This window comes from Pseudophryne corroboree, unplaced genomic scaffold (assembly GCF_028390025.1).
Source record: "Pseudophryne corroboree isolate aPseCor3 unplaced genomic scaffold, aPseCor3.hap2 scaffold_294, whole genome shotgun sequence".
Taxonomy (NCBI): Eukaryota; Metazoa; Chordata; class Amphibia; order Anura; family Myobatrachidae; genus Pseudophryne; species Pseudophryne corroboree.
Window position 1 is genome coordinate 421,581 of NW_026969607.1, and position 19,227 is coordinate 440,807.

At 48.9% G+C, this 19,227-nt stretch overlaps 22 non-coding genes and 1 pseudogene across 22 annotated transcripts; 1 reads left to right on the forward strand and 22 right to left on the reverse strand.

Annotated features, from left to right (window-relative positions):
- Positions 1-4,190: 4,190 nt before the first annotated feature.
- On the reverse strand, positions 4,191-4,306 carry LOC135014953 (U5 spliceosomal RNA). The gene has a single exon (XR_010213302.1). It is a non-coding gene; the product is annotated as a U5 spliceosomal RNA (small nuclear RNA).
- Positions 4,307-4,580: 274 nt separating this feature from the next.
- LOC135015462 (U5 spliceosomal RNA) lies at positions 4,581-4,696 on the reverse strand. The gene has a single exon (XR_010213717.1). It is a non-coding gene; the product is annotated as a U5 spliceosomal RNA (small nuclear RNA).
- Positions 4,697-4,982: 286 nt separating this feature from the next.
- LOC135014925 (U5 spliceosomal RNA) lies at positions 4,983-5,098 on the reverse strand. The gene has a single exon (XR_010213273.1). It is a non-coding gene; the product is annotated as a U5 spliceosomal RNA (small nuclear RNA).
- A 270-nt stretch (positions 5,099-5,368) lies between these two features.
- Positions 5,369-5,484, reverse strand: LOC135015454 (U5 spliceosomal RNA). The gene has a single exon (XR_010213709.1). It is a non-coding gene; the product is annotated as a U5 spliceosomal RNA (small nuclear RNA).
- Positions 5,485-5,628: 144 nt separating this feature from the next.
- On the forward strand, positions 5,629-5,791 carry LOC135015258 (U1 spliceosomal RNA). The gene has a single exon (XR_010213592.1). It is a non-coding gene; the product is annotated as a U1 spliceosomal RNA (small nuclear RNA).
- An 825-nt stretch (positions 5,792-6,616) lies between these two features.
- LOC135015272 (U1 spliceosomal RNA) lies at positions 6,617-6,779 on the reverse strand. The gene has a single exon (XR_010213606.1). It is a non-coding gene; the product is annotated as a U1 spliceosomal RNA (small nuclear RNA).
- Positions 6,780-6,931: 152 nt separating this feature from the next.
- Positions 6,932-7,095, reverse strand: LOC135015410 (U1 spliceosomal RNA). The gene has a single exon (XR_010213676.1). It is a non-coding gene; the product is annotated as a U1 spliceosomal RNA (small nuclear RNA).
- A 674-nt stretch (positions 7,096-7,769) lies between these two features.
- On the reverse strand, positions 7,770-7,932 carry LOC135015211 (U1 spliceosomal RNA). The gene has a single exon (XR_010213557.1). It is a non-coding gene; the product is annotated as a U1 spliceosomal RNA (small nuclear RNA).
- Positions 7,933-8,084: 152 nt separating this feature from the next.
- On the reverse strand, positions 8,085-8,248 carry LOC135015008 (U1 spliceosomal RNA). Its single transcript, XR_010213358.1, has one exon. It is a non-coding gene; the product is annotated as a U1 spliceosomal RNA (small nuclear RNA).
- A 674-nt stretch (positions 8,249-8,922) lies between these two features.
- On the reverse strand, positions 8,923-9,085 carry LOC135015146 (U1 spliceosomal RNA). Its single transcript, XR_010213495.1, has one exon. It is a non-coding gene; the product is annotated as a U1 spliceosomal RNA (small nuclear RNA).
- Positions 9,086-9,236: 151 nt separating this feature from the next.
- On the reverse strand, positions 9,237-9,400 carry LOC135015095 (U1 spliceosomal RNA). Its single transcript, XR_010213445.1, has one exon. It is a non-coding gene; the product is annotated as a U1 spliceosomal RNA (small nuclear RNA).
- A 674-nt stretch (positions 9,401-10,074) lies between these two features.
- On the reverse strand, positions 10,075-10,237 carry LOC135015251 (U1 spliceosomal RNA). The gene has a single exon (XR_010213585.1). It is a non-coding gene; the product is annotated as a U1 spliceosomal RNA (small nuclear RNA).
- A 152-nt stretch (positions 10,238-10,389) lies between these two features.
- Positions 10,390-10,553, reverse strand: LOC135015121 (U1 spliceosomal RNA). Its single transcript, XR_010213470.1, has one exon. It is a non-coding gene; the product is annotated as a U1 spliceosomal RNA (small nuclear RNA).
- Positions 10,554-11,254: 701 nt separating this feature from the next.
- LOC135015383 (U1 spliceosomal RNA) lies at positions 11,255-11,390 on the reverse strand (annotated as a pseudogene).
- Positions 11,391-11,542: 152 nt separating this feature from the next.
- LOC135015248 (U1 spliceosomal RNA) lies at positions 11,543-11,706 on the reverse strand. The gene has a single exon (XR_010213582.1). It is a non-coding gene; the product is annotated as a U1 spliceosomal RNA (small nuclear RNA).
- Positions 11,707-12,380: 674 nt separating this feature from the next.
- LOC135015183 (U1 spliceosomal RNA) lies at positions 12,381-12,543 on the reverse strand. The gene has a single exon (XR_010213531.1). It is a non-coding gene; the product is annotated as a U1 spliceosomal RNA (small nuclear RNA).
- Positions 12,544-12,695: 152 nt separating this feature from the next.
- Positions 12,696-12,859, reverse strand: LOC135015009 (U1 spliceosomal RNA). Its single transcript, XR_010213359.1, has one exon. It is a non-coding gene; the product is annotated as a U1 spliceosomal RNA (small nuclear RNA).
- Positions 12,860-13,533: 674 nt separating this feature from the next.
- Positions 13,534-13,696, reverse strand: LOC135015384 (U1 spliceosomal RNA). The gene has a single exon (XR_010213658.1). It is a non-coding gene; the product is annotated as a U1 spliceosomal RNA (small nuclear RNA).
- Positions 13,697-13,848: 152 nt separating this feature from the next.
- Positions 13,849-14,012, reverse strand: LOC135015259 (U1 spliceosomal RNA). Its single transcript, XR_010213593.1, has one exon. It is a non-coding gene; the product is annotated as a U1 spliceosomal RNA (small nuclear RNA).
- Positions 14,013-16,439: 2,427 nt separating this feature from the next.
- LOC135015309 (U1 spliceosomal RNA) lies at positions 16,440-16,603 on the reverse strand. Its single transcript, XR_010213625.1, has one exon. It is a non-coding gene; the product is annotated as a U1 spliceosomal RNA (small nuclear RNA).
- Positions 16,604-16,755: 152 nt separating this feature from the next.
- LOC135015081 (U1 spliceosomal RNA) lies at positions 16,756-16,919 on the reverse strand. Its single transcript, XR_010213431.1, has one exon. It is a non-coding gene; the product is annotated as a U1 spliceosomal RNA (small nuclear RNA).
- Positions 16,920-17,590: 671 nt separating this feature from the next.
- LOC135015264 (U1 spliceosomal RNA) lies at positions 17,591-17,753 on the reverse strand. Its single transcript, XR_010213598.1, has one exon. It is a non-coding gene; the product is annotated as a U1 spliceosomal RNA (small nuclear RNA).
- Positions 17,754-17,867: 114 nt separating this feature from the next.
- Positions 17,868-18,036, reverse strand: LOC135015145 (U1 spliceosomal RNA). The gene has a single exon (XR_010213494.1). It is a non-coding gene; the product is annotated as a U1 spliceosomal RNA (small nuclear RNA).
- Positions 18,037-19,227: the final 1,191 nt, after the last annotated feature.

Sequence of the window (19,227 nt, forward strand, 5' to 3'; positions counted from 1 at the left end):
CAATCAGGATGTGGAATTCCCTGCCAGGGAAGGTGGTAATGGCGGACTCTGTAATTGGATTTAAAAAAGGAATGGATACATTTCTGAATGAAAAAGCTATCCAAGGTTATAATACTTAAAATATCAACATGGTTAATCCGGGGGTAACATGAGTTATAGTAGCTAACTAGTCATAAAACATTATTCAGCAAGTATGTAGAATCATCACAACTTAAAACAGATTGAACACGATGGGCAATTTGCCTCTATTCAACCTCAAAAACTATGTTACTATATTACTATGTTATTGTAGTATACAGAACACCACAATGCAATGAGCAGTGATAGTGAGCACTGATGAGGATACTAGAACTGACACTGAGCAGCAAGATGCAGCACTGGACTATTAGTAATGAACTGTAGTATGCTGAGCACCACAATGCAGCACAAGACAATGAGCAGTGATACTGAGCACTGATGAGGATACTACTGAGAACTGACACTGAGCAGGAGAGACACACTACTAGTATTACTGAGCAGCAATAAGTAACCACTGATACTGAGCACTGATATTGAGATTTCCACTGAGAGAACATAGCCACGTCCTCTCCGCTCTCTCTTCAATGCACGAGTAAAAATGGCAGCAACGCGCAGCTCTTTATATGGAATCCGAATCTCGCGAGAATCCGACAGCGGGATGATGACATTTTCCCTTGTTCAGGTTTTCCGAGTCAGGCGGGAACAACCGAGCCTGCCTCGGACCAGTGTAAACCACGTGGAGTTCGTGGGGAACTCGGTTCTCGGAGAACCGAACCCGCTCCTCTCTACCTTATACCCATCAATTTTTTTATTTTCAATCTAAGCCCCTGCAGTTTTCTGTAAGCATCTGCTTCGCTATGATGATCAACAAGTCACAAGGGCAAACACTCAGGGTTTGAGGCGTAGATCTTAGGACCAGCTGCTACAAGCATGGCAGAGGTGTCACTATCACTGGTGACACCCAGAGAGGTGGCGAGGGAGATTGTAATGCAGTGCGCGCAGATAAGCAGCGCAATGGTAAAAAGGAGGCATGGTTTCATAGGTAGGGGCGTGGCCTGGTGGCCTGAATCTACATTTTGTTGCTCCGGGTGTCCCGGGGGTTGGGGGCTGCACCCGGGGACTAGTGTGTGAGCGGTGCTGGCTCCTGCACAGTGACAGGGCATGGCCACCCAGCATGACGCCTCCCTTCTTGACCATGCTGTAATTGCAGTCGCACTGCAGTTCAGCGTGATCATAAAATATGGTGTAGGCTCCTGCTGGTGCAGACTGTATGTGCGCGCAGGAAGCCGCCACCATTTTTGTGATCACAGCGGCTGAATGTGATGTCATACAGCCGCTGTGACCACGCCCCCTGTGTCTCCTCCGTTGCAGACCCCATTTTGAAGCCTTGCCCCCGCACCGCTCCATCCCTGACTTGGAAATGGAGTGTTGCTGACCCACCTCTCCCCCCCTTCCCCGCCCCGATTGACAGGCAGAGGCGATCACATTCTCTGCGGGGTGCCGCAGAAAATGCAGGCACATGCGTATGCTCTTAGCAATTTTTGCAGTTGGATCGCTTATTGTGATTGCAATCCAACCTGAATCAGGCCCTATTACCTATCACAATGCGCTGCGGGCAGTACAAAATTGGGTTAATATAGGAGAAAAACCCCCAGACCTGTGCTCCTTAACTGTACCTGGTGGCTAGTGGAGCGGCTGCCCAGTAATCAGTGTCCACCGCAGTGCGCACACGGCCCACCCCCTACGGCCTCGCTCCCCTTCATCAGCGGCCTCGTGATCCGGAAGGGTGGTGTGTGTGTGACTGACCTTAGGATGAAACCGGAGCCTCCGCTGCAGTGACCCAGCAACCAGGGCACGGGAGTATACAGCGCCGCTGGGAGTGATGAAGCTGCAGTAAAGATGTCTATTAGACCTAGCCTGCTGCAGCCCTTGTAGATTCTCATAAAACAAGTTCTTCTTTTCTTGTCAAAATTAATAGCTAAGAATAGGCTGCCTGAGGCAGGCCCCTGTTAATTGGCCTGCTACTGAAGGCACCAACTACAAACTGAGCTCCCTGTTCATGGAAGCGGGGTTATAGAGGAGAATGCACTGAGCTTCTTGGGAACAGTCAAAAGCTTTGAGCCGGTTGGTGCCTCAGATCAAGATCCTACTCTACACCCCAATGTGAATCCTTGTGGAGTCCAGTGTACCCCACAGAAGAAATTAATGTGTCACACCCATTGGCAGCAACCTTAGAATAGCTGCTGACGGGCACAATTGAGAAAGGAAGGGGGGGGACATTTGAATCCAGCACATAGATGCAATTCAAATATGTAATTTGTACCTTCCTATTTTAAAATATAATGGATGAACCTCACCCTGTGAGAACAATCTTCATGATCAAGAGATCTAATATGTAAAATAAGTATGAGTTGGGATAGGGCTGGGGAGGGTGGCAGCTCGGGCAGCCCCTCCCCCGTCAAGTTAAGGAGATTCAACTGAGGAAGCACAAGGGAACTCTCGTCTGGGGACAACAACTGCAGGGAGACCACATCTTTTCAGATGAACATGGGAGGGCGGAAGGCTGCCTAATACTGAAGCACCATCAAATATCAAACCATATCCAACAACTAGTACAAGCATTCCTGGGGGAAGGTCTGCAGCAGACGGATTTGCATACGGTGATGTCATCCAAGCAGTGGGCCAAAGTTGGCTGGAACCCTCATCTGCATATAAAAAGAGAAAAGGGGCATGCAGGGCATGGCGGCCTTTTGCAGTGCTTGGATGACCCCTAGTTCGCATTAAACACCCCCACCCTCCTTTGGTGTGGGGCTCATGTTGGCCATGCCCCATCCCCTGAAGCATTCATGCTGATTTCTTGCAGCAGCTGGGCACTGTAACAGCTCCAGAGCTGCTCTGTAAGGCAAGTAAAAGGGTGTGGGCTCTGCAGCACCACCTGTAGTTCGCATTGTGCGTTGGAAGGCACAAAGTAAGCAGACGGGAGGAGAAGTCAGGATAGTACACAAGGGCATCCTTTTCTCTTAGTCCGTAGAGGATGCTGGGGTCACATTAAGAACCATGGGGTATAGACGGGATCCGCAAGAGACATGGGCACTTTAAGACTTTCAAAGGGTGTGAACTGGCTCCTCCCTCTATGCCCCTCCTCCAGACTCCAGTTATAGGAACTGTGCCCAGGGAGACGGACATTTCGAGGAAAGGATTTATTGTTAAACTAAGGTGAGCATCTTACCAGCTCACACCTTAAGCATGCCGCAGAACGTGGCATTCAACAGAACACAAGCCAACGGCATGAACAATTGCAGCAAAAAGCTGACCAGAACCGTAACACAACATGTGTATAACCACAAGTAATAACTGCAGACACAGTATGGACTGGGACGGGTGCCCAGCATCCTCTACGTACTAAGAGAAAAGGATTTACCGGTAGGTATTAAAATCCTATTTTCTCATACGACCTAGAGGATGCTGGGGTCACATTAAGAACCATGGGGTTATACCAAAGCTCTTGAACGGGTGGGAGAGTGCGTACGACTCTGCAGCACCGAATGACCCAACTTGAGGTTATCATCAGCCAAGGTATCAAACTTGTAAAACTTAGCAAAAGTGTTTACTAAATAGCTGCTCGGCAAAGTTGCAATGCCGAGACTCCCCGACCAGCTGCCCAGGATGAACCCACCTTTCTAGTAGAATGGGTCTTCACCTAATTCAGTAACGGCAATCCTGCCGTGGAATGAGCATGCTGAATCTTACCACAGATCCAGCGCATAATGGTCTGCATGGAAGCAGGACACCCAATCATGTTGGGAGCATACAGGACAAACAGAGCCTCTGTTTTCCTAATCTGAACAGTTCTGGTGACATAAATTTTCAAAGTTCTGACCACAGCCAGAGACTTTGACTCAACGAAGGTGTCAGTGGCCAAAGGCACCATGTGGAAAGATGAACCACCTTCGGCAGAAATTGTTGACGTGTCCTCAATTCTGCTCTATCTTCTTGTGATACTGCATGGTTTGTACTGTTTTCCATGTGCTCCCAGATCTTTCAAGCAAGTAGCATGGTCAAGAAAGTTCTGTTTGAAAAGAAACAAACATTTACTGTCATTGTTATGCAAATAAACTTACATTAAAGCTAACAAGAAAGCACACTCGTTCTGTCTTTAAACTGATAAAAGAAACCCCAATAATATGGGGCATGCAAAAATTGAGATAAAACTCAGTTTTGCTCCTCTCCACGGAAATCTTAAATAAAAGGCGAAATATTTGTTAGTTCTGAAGAGAAACCAGAGCATGACCAAGATTCCACCTGTCGCCTGAGTGCCATGCCAGCAGTTCTCATTCAGCTCAAAGTGAGCACCCAATTTGAATGAAAGAAAGCAGATTTCTCACCAGGCTTCCCCTTGCTATAAACATGGTTTGTACTCTTTTCCATGTGCTCCCAGATCTTTCAAGCAATTAGTATAGTCAAGAAAGTTCTGTTTGAAAAGAAACAAACATTTACTGTCATTTCTACGCAAATGAGCTTACATTAAAGCACACTCGTTCTATCTTTAAACTGATAAAAGAAACCCCAATAAGACGGGGCATGCAAAAATTGAGATAAAACTCAGTTTTGCTCCTCTCCACGGAAATCTTTAGTAAAAGGCGAAAGATTTGTTCGTTCTGAAGAGAAACCAGAGCATGACCAAGATTCCACCTGTCGCCTGAGTGCCATGCCAGCAGTCCTCATTCAGCTCAAAGTGAGCACCCAATTTGAAAGAAAGAAAGCAGATTTCTCACCAGGCTTCCCCTTGCTATAAGCATGGTTTGTACTCTTTTCCATGTGCTCCTAGATCTTTCAAGCAATTAGTATGGTCAAGAAAGTTCTGCTTGAAAAGAAACAGACATTTATTGTCATTGTTATGCAAATAAACTTACATTAAAGCTAACAAGAAAGCACACTCGTTCTGTCTTTAATCCGATAACAGAAACCCCAATAATATGGGGCATGCAAAAATTGAGATAAAACTCAGTTTTGCTCCTCTCCACGGAAATCTTTAATAAAAGGCGAAAGATTTGTTCGTTCTGAAGAGAAACCAGAGCATGACCAAGATTCCACCTGTCGCCTGAGTGCCGTGCCAGCAGTCCTCATTCAGATCAAAGTGAGCGCCCAATTTGAAAGAAAGCAGATTTCTCACCTGTCTTCTCCTTGCTATAAGCATGGTTTGTACTGTATTCCATGTGCTCCCAGATCTTTCAAGCAAGTAGCATGGTCAAGAAAGTTCTGTTTGAAAAGAAACAAACATTTACTGTCATTTCTATGCAAATGAGCTTACATTAAAGCACACTCATTCTATCTTTAAACCGATAAAAGAAACCCCAAAAAGATGGGGCATGCAAAAATTGAGATAAAACTCGGTTTTGCTCCTCTCCACGGAAATCTTTAGTAAAAGGCGAAAGATTTGTTCGTTCTGAAGAGAAACCAGAGCATGACCAAGATTTTTATCTGAAAATATGTGTTCTCCCTGCAGTTGTTGTCCCCAGATGAGAGTTCCCTTGTGCTGCCTCAGTTGAATCTCCTTTACTTGACAGGGGGATGCTCGAGCAGCGACCCTCCCCATCTCTAGCCCAACTCCTACTTACCTGCCAGGTGAGATACTATGATCATGAAGGTGCTTCTCCCAGGGCAAGGCTCACCCATTGCACTCTGGGTGTGCTGCTTCTGCGATTTCCCCAAATGTGGGAAACTTGACTGCATAATTTGTGTTTCCCCTGGTCGGCTCTCGTATAATTCAGATCTCTTTGTCTCAGGTCTCTCTCCAGCCTAGTTTGCTGTCTGTTTCTACTTCTCTTTTCTTGAGCCGCTCCCTTCTATGCCCTTGCGCACTATCCTGACTTCTCCCGTCTGCTTACTTCGTGCCTTCCAACGCACAATGCAAACTACAGGTAGTGCTGCAGGACCCACACCCTTTTACTTGCCTTACAGAGCGTCTCTGGAGCAGTTACAGTGCCCAGCTGCTGCAAGAAATCAGCTTGAATGCTTCAGGGGCTGGGGAATAGCCAACATGAGCCCCACACCAAAGCAGGGTGCAGCAGAAGGCTGCCTAATACTGAAGCACCCCCAAACAACAAACCAAATGCAACAACTAGTGCAAGCATTCCTGGGGGAAGGCCTGCCGCAGATGGATTTGCATATGGTGATGTCATCCAAGCAGTGGGTCAAAGTTGGCTTCAACCCTCGTCTGCATATGAAAACAGAAAAGGGGCGTGCAGGGCATGGTGGCCTTTTGCGGCGCTTGACTGACCCCTAGTTTGCATTAAACACCTCCACCCTCCTTCGGTGTGGGGCTGATGTTGGCTATGCCCCAGCCCCTGAAGCATTCAAGCTGATTTCTTGCAGCAGCTGGGCACTGTAACAGCTCCAGAGCTGCTCTGTAAGGCAAGTAAAAGGGTGTGGGCCCTGCAGCACTACCTGTAGTTTGCATTGTGCATTGGAAGGCACAAAGTAAGCAGACGGGAGGAGAAGTCAGGATAGTGCACAAGGGTATAGAAGGGAGCGGCTGAAGAAAAGAGAAGTGGAAACAGACAGCAAACTAGGCTGGAGAGAGACCTGAGACAAAAAGATCTGAATTATACGAGAGCCGACCAGGGGAAACACAAATTATGCAGTCAAGTTTCCCACATTTGGGGAAATCGCAGGAGCAGCACACCCAGAGTACAATGGGTGAGCCTTGCCCTGGGAGAAGCACCTTAATGATCATAGTATCTCACCTGGCAGGTAAGTAGGAGTTGGGCTAGAGCTGGGGAGGGTCGCTGCTCGGGTACCCCCCTGTAAAGTGAAGGAGATCCAACTAAGGCAGCACAAGGGAACTCTCGAAAGAAGAACAAGGCTAGAGGAAAATCTGAGACAAAGAAATCTGACTTTTACTAGAGCTGACCAGAGGAAAGCACAAACACAGTCCCCCACTACCACAAATAATGCAGTTGAGTTTCCCACATTTGGGGAAATCACAGGGGTCAGCATACCCAAAATGCAATGAATGAACCTCACCCTGGGAGAAAAATCTTCATGACCATGGTATCTCCTATGCAAAATAAGTATGATTTGGAATAGGGCTGGGGAGGGCCGCTGCTCATGCACATCTCTGTCAAGTAAAGGAGATTCAACTGAGGCAGCACAAGGGAACTCTCATCTGGGGACAACAACTGCAGGGAGAACATATATTTTCAGATGAACCTGGGAGGGCAGAAGGCTGCCTAATACTGAAGCACCCCCAAACAACAAACCAAATGCAACAACTAGTGCAAGCATTCCTGGGGGAAGGCCTGCCGCAGATGGATTTGCATATGGTGATGTCATCCAAGCAGTGGGTCAAAGTTGGCTTCAACCCTCGTCTGCATATGAAAAGAGAAAAGGGGCGTGCAGGGCATGGTGGCCTTTTGCGGCACTTGGCTGACCCCTAGTTTGCATTAAACACCTCCACCCTCCTTTGGTGTGGGGCTCATGTTGGCTATGCCCCAGCCCCTGAAGCATTCAAGCTGATTTCTTGCAGCAGCTGGGCACTGTAACAGCTCCAGAGCTGCTCTGTAAGGCAAGTAAAAGGGTGTGGGCCCTGCAGCACTACCTGTAGTTCGCATTGTGCGTTGGAAGGCACAAAGTAAGTAGACAGGAGGAGAAGTCAGGATAGTGCGCAAGGGCATAGAAGGGAGCGGCTCAAGAAAAGAGAAGTGGAAACAGACAGCAAACTAGGCTGGAGAGAGACCTGAGACAAAGAGATCTGAATTATACGAGAGCCGACCAGGGGAAACACAAATTATGCAGTCAAGTTTCCCACATTTGGGGAAATCGCAGGAGCAGCACACCCAGAGTGCAATGGGTGAGCCTTGCCCTGGGAGAAGCACCTTCATGATCATAGTATCTCACCTGGCAGGTAAGTAGGAGTTGGGCTAGAGCTGGGGAGGATCGCTGCTCGGGTACCCCCCTGTAAACTGAAGGAGATCCAACTGAGGCAGCACAAGGGAACTCTCGAAAGAAGAACAAGGCTAGAGGAAAATCTGAGACAAAGAAATCTGACTTTTACCAGAGCTGACCAGAGGAAAGCACAAACACAGTCCCCCACTACCACAAATAATGCAGTCAAGTTTCCCACATTTGGGGAAATCACAGGGGTCAGCATACCCAAAATGCAATGAATGAACCTCACCCTGGGAGAACAATCTTCATGACCATGGTATCTCCTATGCAAAATAAGTATGATTTGGAATAGGGCTGGGGAGGGCCGCTGCTCATGCACATCTCTGTCAAGTAAAGGAGATTCAACTGAGGCAGCACAAGGGAACTCTCATCTGGGGACAACAACTGCAGGGAGAACACATATTTTCAGATGAACATGGGAGGGCAGAAGGCTGCCTAATACTGAAGCACCCCCAAACAACAAACCAAATGCAACAACTAGTGCGAGCATTCCTGGGGGAAGTTCTGCAGAAGACGGATTTGCATACGGTGATGTCATCCAAGCAGTGGGTCAAAGTTGGCTTCAACCCTCATCTGCATATGAAAAGAGAAAAGGAGCGTGCAGGGCATGGCGGCCTTTTGCGGTGCTTGGATGACCCCTAGTTCGCATTAAACACCTCCACCCTCCTTTGGTGTGGGGCTCATGTTGGCCATGCCCCATCCCCTGAAGCATTCAAGCAGATTTCTTGCAGCAGCTGGGCACTGTAACATCTCCAGAGCTGCTCTGTAAGGCAAGTAAAAGGGTGTGGGCCCTGCAGCACTACCTGTAGTTTGCATTGTGCATTGGAAGGCACAAAGTAAGCAGACGGGAGGAGAAGTCAGGATAGTGCACAAGGGTATAGAAGGGAGCGGCTGAAGAAAAGAGAAGTGGAAACAGACAGCAAACTAGGTTGGAGAGAGACCTGAGACAAAGAGATCTGAATTACACGAGAGACGACCAGGGGAAACACAAATTATGCAGTCAAGTTTCCCACATTTGGGGAAATCGCAGGGGCAGCACACCCAGAGTGCAATGGGTGAGCCTTGCCCTGGGAGAAGCACCTTCATGATCATAGTATCTCACCTGGCAGGTAAGTAGGAGTTGGGCTAGAGCTGGGGAGGGTCTCTGCTTGGGCACCCCCCTGTCAAGTGAAGGAGATCCAACTGAGGCAGCACAAGGGAACTCTCGAAAGAAGAACAAGGCTAGAGGAAGATCTGAACAAAGAAATCTGACTTTTACCAGAGCTGACCAGAGGAAAACACAAACACAGTCCCCCACTACCACAAATAAAGCAGTCGAGTTTCCCACATTAGGGGAAATCACAGGGGTCAGCATACCCATAATGCAATGAATGAACCTCACCCTGGGAGAAAAATCTTCATGACCATGGTATCTCCTATGCAAAATAAGTATGATTTGGGATAGAGCTGGGGAGGGCCGCTGCTCAGGCACATCTCTGTCAAGTTAAGGAGATTCAACTGAGGCAGCACAAGGGAACTCTCATCTGGGGACAACAACTGCAGGGAGAACACATATTTTCAGATGAACATGGGAGGGCAGAAGGCTGCCTAATACTGAAGCACCCCCAAACAACAAACCAAATGCAACAACTAGTGCAAGCATTCCTGGGGGAAGTTCTGCAGAAGACGGATTTGCATATGGTGCTGTCATCCAAGCAGTGGGTCAAAGTTGGCTTCAACCCTCGTCTGCATATGAAAACAGAAAAGGGGCGTGCAGGGCATGGTGGCCTTTTGCGGCACTTGTCTGACCCCTAGTTTGCATTAAACACCTCCACCCTCCTTCGGTGTGGGGCTCATGTTGGCTATGCCCCAGCCCCTGAAGCATTCAAGCTGATTTCTTGCAGCAGCTGGGCACTGTAACAGCTCCAGAGCTGCTCTGTAAGGCAAGTAAAAGGGTGTGGGCCCTGCAGCACTACCTGTAGTTTGCATTGTGCATTGGAAGGCACAAAGTAAGCAGACGGGAGGAGAAGTCAGGATAGTGCACAAGGGTATAGAAGGGAGCGGCTGAAGAAAAGAGAAGTGGAAACAGACAGCAAACTAGGCTGGAGAGAGACCTGAGACAAAGAGATCTGAATTATACGAGAGCCGACCAGGGGAAACACAAATTATGCAGTCAAGTTTCCCACATTTGGGGAAATCGCAGGAGCAGCACACCCAGAGTACAATGGGTGAGCCTTGCCCTGGGAGAAGCACCTTCATGATCATAGTATCTCACCTGGCAGGTAAGTAGGAGTTGGGCTAGAGCTGGGGAGGGTCGCTGCTCGGGTACCCCCCTGTAAAGTGAAGGAGATCCAACTGAGGCAGCACAAGGGAACTCTCGAAAAAAGAACAAGGCTAAAGGAAAATCTGAGACAAAGAAATCTGACTTTTACCAGAGCTGACCAGAGGAAAGCACAAACACAGTCTCCCACTACCACAAATAATGCAGTCAAGTTTCCCACATTTGGGGAAATCACAGGGGTCAGCATACCCAAAATGCAATGAATGAACCTCACCCTGGGAGAAAAATCTTCATGACCATGGTATCTCCTATGCAAAATAAGTATGATTTGGAATAGGGCTGGGGAGGGCCGCTGCTCATGCACATCTCTGTCAAGTAAAGGAGATTCAACTGAGGCAGCACAAGGGAACTCTCATCTTGGGACAACAACTGCAGGGAGAACATATATTTTCAGATGAACATGGGAGGGCAGCAGGCTGCCTAATACTGAAGCACCCCCAAACAACAAACCAAATGCAACAACTAGTGCAAGCATTCCTGGGGGAAGGCCTGCCGCAGATGGATTTGCATATGGTGATGTCATCCAAGCAGTGGGTCAAAGTTGGCTTCAACCCTCGTCTGCATATGAAAAGAGAAAAGGGGCGTGCAGGGCATGGTGGCCTTTTGCGGCGCTTGGCTGACCCCTAGTTTGCATTAAACACCTCCACCCTCCTTTGGTGTGGGGCTCATGTTGGCTATGCCCCAGCCCCTGAAGCATTCAAGCTGATTTCTTGCAGCAGCTGGGCACTGTAACAGCTCCAGAGCTGCTCTGTAAGGCAAGTAAAAGGGTGTGGGCCCTGCAGCACTACCTGTAGTTTGCATTGTGCATTGGAAGGCACAAAGTAAGCAGACGGGAGGAGAAGTCAGGATAGTGCACAAGGGTATAGAAGGGAGCGGCTGAAGAAAAGAGAAGTGGAAACAGACAGCAAACTAGGCTGGAGAGAGACCTGAGACAAAGAGATCTGAATTATACGAGAGCCGACGAGGGGAAACACAAATTATGCAGTCAAGTTTCCCACATTTGGGGAAATCGCAGGAGCAGCACACCCAGAGTGTAATGGTTGAGCCTTGCCCTGGGAGAAGCACCTTCATGATCATAGTATCTCACCTGGCAGGTAAGTAGGAGTTGGGCTAGAGCTGGGGAGGGTCGCTGCTCGGGTTCCCCCCTGTGAAGTGAAGGAGATCCAACTGAGGCAGCACCAGGGAACTCTCGAAAGAAGAACAAGGCTAGAGGAAGATCTGAGACAAAGAAATCTGACTTTTACCAGAGCTGACCAGAGGAAAGCACAAACACAGTCCCCCACTACCACAAATAATGCAGTCGAGTTTCCCACATTTGGGAAAATCACAGGGGTCAGCATACCCAGAATGCAATGAATGAACCTCACCCTGGGAGAACAATCTTCATGACCATGGTATCTCCTATGCAAAATAAGTATGATTTGGGATAGGGCTGGTGAGGGCAGCTGCTCAGGCACATCTCTGTCAAGTAAAGGAGATTCAACTGAGGCAGCACAAGTGAACTCTCATCTGGGGACAACAACTGCAGGGAGACCACATCTTTTCAGATGAACATGGGAGGGCGGAAGGCTGCCTAATACTGAAGCACCATCAAATATCAAACCATATGCAACAACTAGTACAAGCACTCCTGGGGGAAGGTCTGCAGCAGACGGATTTGCATACGGTGATGTTATCCAAGCAGTGGGCCAAAGTTGACTGGAAACCTCATCTGCATATGAAAAGAGAAAAGGGGCATGCAGGGCATGGCGGCCTTTTGCAGTGCTTGGATGACCCCTAGTTATCATTAAACACCTCCCCCCTCCTTTGGTGTGGGGCTCATGTTGGCCATGCCCCATCCCCTGAAGCATTCAAGCTGATTTCTTGCAGCAGCTGGGCACTGTAACAGCTCCAGAGCTGCTCTGTAAGGCAAGTAAAAGGGTGTGGGCCCTGCAGCACTACCTGTAGTTTGCATTGTGCATTGGAAGGCACAAAGTAAGCAGACGGGAGGAGAAGTCAGGATAGTGCACAAGGGTATAGAAGGGAGCGGCTGAAGAAAAGAGAAGTGGAAACAGACAGCAAACTAGGCTGGAGAGAGACCTGAGACAAATAGATCTGAATTATACGAGAGCCGACCAGGGGAAACACAAATTATGCAGTCAAGTTTCCCACATTTGGGGAAATCGCAGGGGCAGCACACCCAGAGTGCAATGGGTGAGCCTTGCCCTGGGAGAAGCACCTTCATGATCATAGTATCTCACCTGGCAGGTAAGTAGGAGTTGGGCTAGAGCTGGGGAGGGTCGCTGTTCGGGCACCCCCCTGTCAAGTGAAGGAGATCCAACTGAGGCAGCACAATGGAACTCTCGAAAGAAGAACAAGGCTAGAGGAAAATCTGAGACAAAGAAATCTGACTTTTACCAGAGCTGACCAGAGGAAAGCACAAACACAGTCCCCCACTACCACAAATAATGCAGTCAAGTTTCCCACATTTGGGGAAATCACAGGGGTCAGCATACCCAAAATGCAATGAATGAACCTCACCCTGGGAGAACAATCTTCATGACCATGGTATCTCCTATGCAAAATAAGTATGATTTGGAATAGGGCTGGGGAGGGCCGCTGCTCATGCACATCTCTGTCAAGTAAAGGAGATTCAACTGAGGCAGCACAAGGGAACTCTCATCTGGGGACAACAACTGCAGGGAGAACACATATTTTCAGATGAACATGGGAGGGCAGAAGGCTGCCTAATACTGAAGCACCCCCAAACAACAAACCAAATGCAACAACTAGTGCAAGCATTCCTGGGGGAAGTTCTGCAGAAGACGGATTTGCATACGGTGATGTCATCCAAGCAGTGGGTCAAAGTTGGCTTCAACCCTCATCTGCATATGAAAAGAGAAAAGGGGCGTGCAGGGCATGGCGGCCTTTTGCGGTGCTTGGATGACCCCTAGTTCGCATTAAACACCTCCACCCTCCTTTGGTGTGGGGCTCATGTTGGCCATGCCCCATCCCCTGAAGCATTCAAGCTGATTTCTTGCAGCAGCTGGGCACTGTAACAGCTCCAGAGCTGCTCTGTAAGGCAAGTAAAATGGTGTGGGCCCTGCAGCACTACCTGTAGTTTGCATTGTGCATTGGAAGGCACAAAGTAAGCAGACGGGAGGAGAAGTCAGGATAGTGCACAAGGGTATAGAAGGGAGCGGCTGAAGAAAAGAGAAGTGGAAACAGACAGCAAACTAGGCTGGAGAGAGACCTGAGACAAAGAGATCTGAATTATACGAGAGCCGACCAGGGGAAACACAAATTATGCAGTCAAGTTTCCCACATTTGGGGAAATCGCAGGGGCAGCACACCCAGAGTGCAATGGGTGAGCCTTGCCCTGGTAGAGGCACCTTCATGATCATAGTATCTCACCTGGCAGGTAAGTAGGAGTTGGGCTAGAGCTGGGGAGGGTCGCTGTTCGGGCACCCCCCTGTCAAGTGAAAGAGATCCAACTGAGGCAGCACAAGGGAACTCTCGAAAGAAGAACAAGGCTAGAGGAAGATCTGAGACAAAGAAATCTGACTTTTACCAGAGCTGACCAGAGGAAAGCACAAACACAGTCCCCCACTACCACAAATAATGCAGTCGAGTTTCCCACATTTGGGAAAATCACAGGGGTCAGCATACCCAGAATGCAATGAATGAACCTCACCCTGGGAGAACAATCTTCATGACCATGGTATCTCCTATGCAAAATAAGTATGATTTGGGATAGGGCTGGTGAGGGCCGCTGCTCAGGCACATCTCTGTCAAGTAAAGGAGATTCAACTGAGGCAGCACAAGGGAACTCTCATCTGGGGACAACAACTGCAGGGAGACCACATCTTTTCAGATGAACATGGGAGGGCGGAAGGCTGCCTAATACTGAAGCACCATCAAATATCAAACCATATGCAACAACTAGTACAAGCACTCCTGGGGGAAGGTCTGCAGCAGACGGATTTGCATACGGTGATGTTATCCAAGCAGTGGGCCAAAGTTGACTGGAACCCTCATCTGCATATGAAAAGAGAAAAGGGGCATGCAGGGCATGGCTGCCTTTTGCAGTGCTTGGATGACCCCTAGTTCGCATTAAACACCCCCACCCTCCTTTGGTGTGGGGCTCATGTTGGCCATGCCCCATCCCCTGAAGCATTCAAGCTGATTTCTTGCAGCAGCTGGGCACTGTAACAGCTCCAGAGCTGTTCTGTAAGGCAAGTAAAAGGGTGTGGGCCCTGCAGCACCACCTGTTGTTCGCATTGTGCGTTGGAAGGCACAAATTAAGCAGACGGGAGGAGAAGTCAGGATAGTGCGCAAGGGCATACTTTTCTCTTAGTCCGGGGGCAAGGCTTCAAAATGGGGTCTGCAACGGAGGAGACACAGGGGGCGTGGTCACAGCAGCTTTTCTCTACAGCCTGCACCAGCAGGAGCCTACACCATTTTTTATGATCACGCTGAACTGCAGTGCGACTGCAATTACAGCATGGTCAAGAAGGGAGGAGTCATGCTGGGTGGCCATGCCCTGTCACTGTGCAGGAGCCAGCACAGCTCACACACTAGTCCCCGGGTGCAGCCCCCAACCCCCGGGACACCCGGAGCAACAAAATGTAGATTCAGGCCACCAGGCCACGCCCCTACCTATGAAACCATGCCTCCTTTTTACCATTGCGCTGTTTATCTGCGCGCACTGCATTACAATCTCCCTCGCCACCTTTCTGGGTGTCACCAGTGATAGTGACACCTCTGCCATGCTTGTAGCAGCTGGTCCTAAGATCTACGCCTCAAGCCCTGAGTGTTTGCCCTTGTGACTTGTTGATCATCATAGCGAAGCAGATGCTTACAGAAAACTGCAGGGGCTTAGATTGAAAATAAAAAAATTGATGGGTATAAGGTAGAGAGGAGCGGGTTCGGTTCTCCGAGAACCGAATTCCCCACGAACTCCACGTGGTTTACACTGGTCCGAGGCAGGCTCGGTTGTTCCCGCCTGACTCGGAAAACCTGAACAAGGGAAAATGTCATCATCCCGCTGTCGGATTCTTGCGAGATTCGGATTCCATATAAAGAGCTGCGCGTTGCTGCCATTTTTACTCGTGCATTGAAGAGAGAGCGGAGAGGACGTGGCTATGTTCTCTCAGTGGAAATCTCAATATCAGTGCTCAGTATCAGTGGTTACTTATTGCTGCTCAGTAATACTAGTAGTGTGTCTCTCCTGCTCAGTGTCAGTTCTCAGTAGTATCCTCATCAGTGCTCAGTATCACTGCTCATTGTCTTGTGCTGCATTGTGGTGCTCAGCATACTACAGTACATTACTAATAGTCCAGTGCTGCATCTTGCTGCTCAGTGTCAGTTCTAGTATCCTCATCAGTGCTCACTATCACTGCTCATTGCATTGTGGTGTTCTGTATACTACAGTAACATAGTAATATAGTATATATAGAGGAGCGGGTTCGGTTCTCCGAGAACCGAATTCCCGACGAACTCCACGTGGTTTACACTGGTCCGTGGCAGGCTCGGTTGTTCCCGCCTGACTCGGAAAACCTGAACAAGGGAAAATGTCATCATCCCGCTGTCGGATTCTCGCGAGATTCGGATTCCATATAAAGAGCTGCGCGTTGCCGCCATTTTTACTCGTGCATTGAAGAGAGAGCGGAGAGGACGTGGCTATGTTCTCTCAGTGGAAATCTCAATATCAGTGCCCAGTATCAGTGGTTACTTATTGCTGCTCAGTAATACTAGTAGTGTGTCTCTCCTGCTCAGTGTCAGTTCTCAGTAGTATCCTCATCAGTGCTCAGTATCACTGCTCATTGTCTTGTGCTGCATTGTGGTGCTCAGCATACAACAGTACATTACTAATAGTCCAGTGCTGCATCTTGCTGCTCATGTTGGCTATGCCCCAGCCCCTGAAGCATTCAAGCTGATTTCTTGCAGCAGCTGGGCACTGTAACAGCTCCAGAGCTGCTCTGTAAGGCAAGTAAAAGGGTGTTGGCCCTGCAGCATTACCTGTAGTTTGCATTGTGCGTTGGAAGGCACAAAGTAAGCAGACGGGAGGAGAAGTCAGGATAGTGCACAAGGGTATAGAAGGGAGGGGCTCAAGAAAAGAGAAGTGGAAACAGACAGCAAACTAGGCTGGAGAGAGACCTGAGACAAAGAGATCTGAATTATACGAGTAGCCGACTAGAGGAAACACAAATTATGCAGTCAAGTGTCCCACATTTGGGGAAATCGTAGGAGCAGCACACCCAGAGTGCAATGGGTGAGCCTTGCCCTGGGAGAAGCACCTTCCTGATCATAGTATCTCACCTGGCAGGTAAGTAGGAGTTGGGCTAGAGATGGGGAGGGTCGCTGCTCGGGCACCCCCCTGTCAAGTGAAGGAGATCCAACTGAGGCAGCACAAGGAAACTCTCGAAAAAAGAACAAGGCTAGAGGAAGATCTGAGACAAAGAAATCTGTCTTTTACCAGAGCTGACCAGAGGAAAGCACAAACACAGTCCCCCACTACCACAATTAATGCAGTCGAGTTTCCCACATTTGGGGAAATCACAGGGGTCAGCATACCCAGAATGCAATGAATGAACCTCACCCTGGGAGAACAATCTTCATGACCATGGAAACTCCTATGCAAAATAAGTATGATTTGGGATAGGGCTGGGGAGGGCCGCTGCTCAGGCACATCTCTGTCAAGTAAAGGAGATTCAACTGAGGCAGCACAAGGGAACTCTCATCTGGGGACAACAACTGCAGGGAGAACACATATTTTCAGATGAACATGGGAGGGCAGAAGGCTGCCTAATACTGAAGCACCCCCAAACAACAAACCAAATGTAACAACTAGTAAAAGCATTCCTGGGAGAAGGTCTGCAAAAGACGGATTTGCATACGGTGATGTCATCCAAGCAGTGGGCCAAAGTTGGCTGGAACCCTCATCTGCATATGAAAAGAGAAAAGGGTTATGCAGGGCATGGCGGCCTTTTGCGGTGCTTGGATGACCCCTAGTTCGCATTAAATACCTCCACCCTCCTTCGGTGTGGGGCTCATGTTGGCTATGCCCCAGCCCCTGAAGCATTCAAGCTGATTTCTTGCAGCAGCTGGGCACTGTAACAGCTCCAGAGCTGCTCTGTACGGCAAGTAAAATGGTGTGGGCCCTGCAGCACTACCTGTAGTTCGCATTGTGCGTTGGAAGGCACAAAGTAAGCAGACGGGAGAAGTCAGGATAGTGCGCAAGGGCATAGAAGGGAGCGGCTCAAGAAAACAGAAGTGGAAACAGACAGCAAACTAGGTTGGAGAGAGACCTGAGACAAAGAGATCTGAATTATACGAGAGCCGACCAGGGGAAACACAAATTATGCAGTCAAGTTTCCCACATTTGGGGAAATCGCAGGAGCAGCACACCCAGAGTGCAATGGGTGAGCCTTGCCCTGGGAGAAGCACCTTCATGATCATAGTATCTCACCTGGCAGGTATGTAGGAGTTGGGCTAGAGCTGGGGAGGGTCGCTGCTCGGGTACCCCCCTGTCAAGTGAAGGAGATCAAACTGAGGCAGCACAATGGAACTCTCGAAAGAAGAACAAGGCTAGAGGAAGATCTGAGACAAAGAAATCTGACTTTTACCAGAGCTACCACAAATAATGCAGTTGAGTTTCCCACATTTGGGGAAATCACAGGGGTCAGCATACCCAGAATGCAATGAATGAACCTCACCCTGGGAGAACAATCTTTATGACCATGGTATCTCCTATGCAAAATAAGTATGATTTGAGATAGGGCTGGGGAGGGCCGCTGCTCAGGCACATCTCTGTCAAGTAAAGGAGATTCAACTGAGGCAGCACAAGGGAACTCTCATCTGGGGACAACAACTGCCGGGAGAACACATATTTTCAGATGAACATGGGAGGGCAGAAGGCTGCCTAATACTGAAGCACGCCCAAACAACAAACCAAATGCAACAACTAGTACAAGCATTCCTGGGAGAAGGTCTGCAGAAGACGGATTTGCATACGGTGATGTCATCCAAGCAGTGGGCCAAAGTTGGCTGGAACCCTCATCTGCATATGTTGAAGATACAATTTGTGAATTGCATTTAACACTATCTCCCTTTCCTGGGGAGAAGATGGTAGGGCCGATTTGAAAAACCGGCGAGGAGGCACCTCTTCGAATTTCAGCTTGTAACCCTGAGAAACAATTTCTATTGCCTAGGGATCCACCTGCGAATGAACCCAGATGTGGCTGAAAACTCGAAGACGTGCCCCCAACTGGGCGGACTCCTTTAGCGGAGCCCCAGCGTCATGCGGTGGATTTTGTAGAGGCCGGGGAGGACTTCTGTTCCTGGGAACTAGCTGTGTTGTGCAGCTTCTTCCCTCTGCCCTTACCTCTGGCAAGAAAGGACGCACCTCGTACTTTCTTGTTTCTCTGTGATCGAAAGGACTGCATTTGATAATGTGGTGCTTTCTTAGGCTGTGAGGGAATATAAGGCAAAAAATTTGATTTACCAGCTGTAGCTGTGGAGACTAGGTCCGAGAGACCTTCCCCAAACAATTCCTCACCCCTGTAAGGTAAAACCTCCATATGCCTTTTTGAGTCGGCATCACCTGTCCATTGCCGGGTCCATAGGACTCGTCTAGCAGAAATCGACATAGCGTTTATTCTAGAACCCAGTAGACTAATGTCACTTTGAGCATCTCTCATATATAGGACAGCATCTTTTATATGCCCTATGGTCAATAACATAGCATCCTTAACTAGGGTCTCAATCTCTGCTGATAAGGTATCTGTCCATGCTGCCACCGCGCTACAACCCCGGCCGACGCAATTGCCGGTCTGAGTAAGGTACCAGAATGTGTGTAAATGGACTTTAGGGTAACCTCCTGCTTGCGGTCAGCAGGGTCCCTGATGGTAGCCGTATCCTGGGATGGCAGCGCTACCTTTTTGGATAAGCGTGTCAAT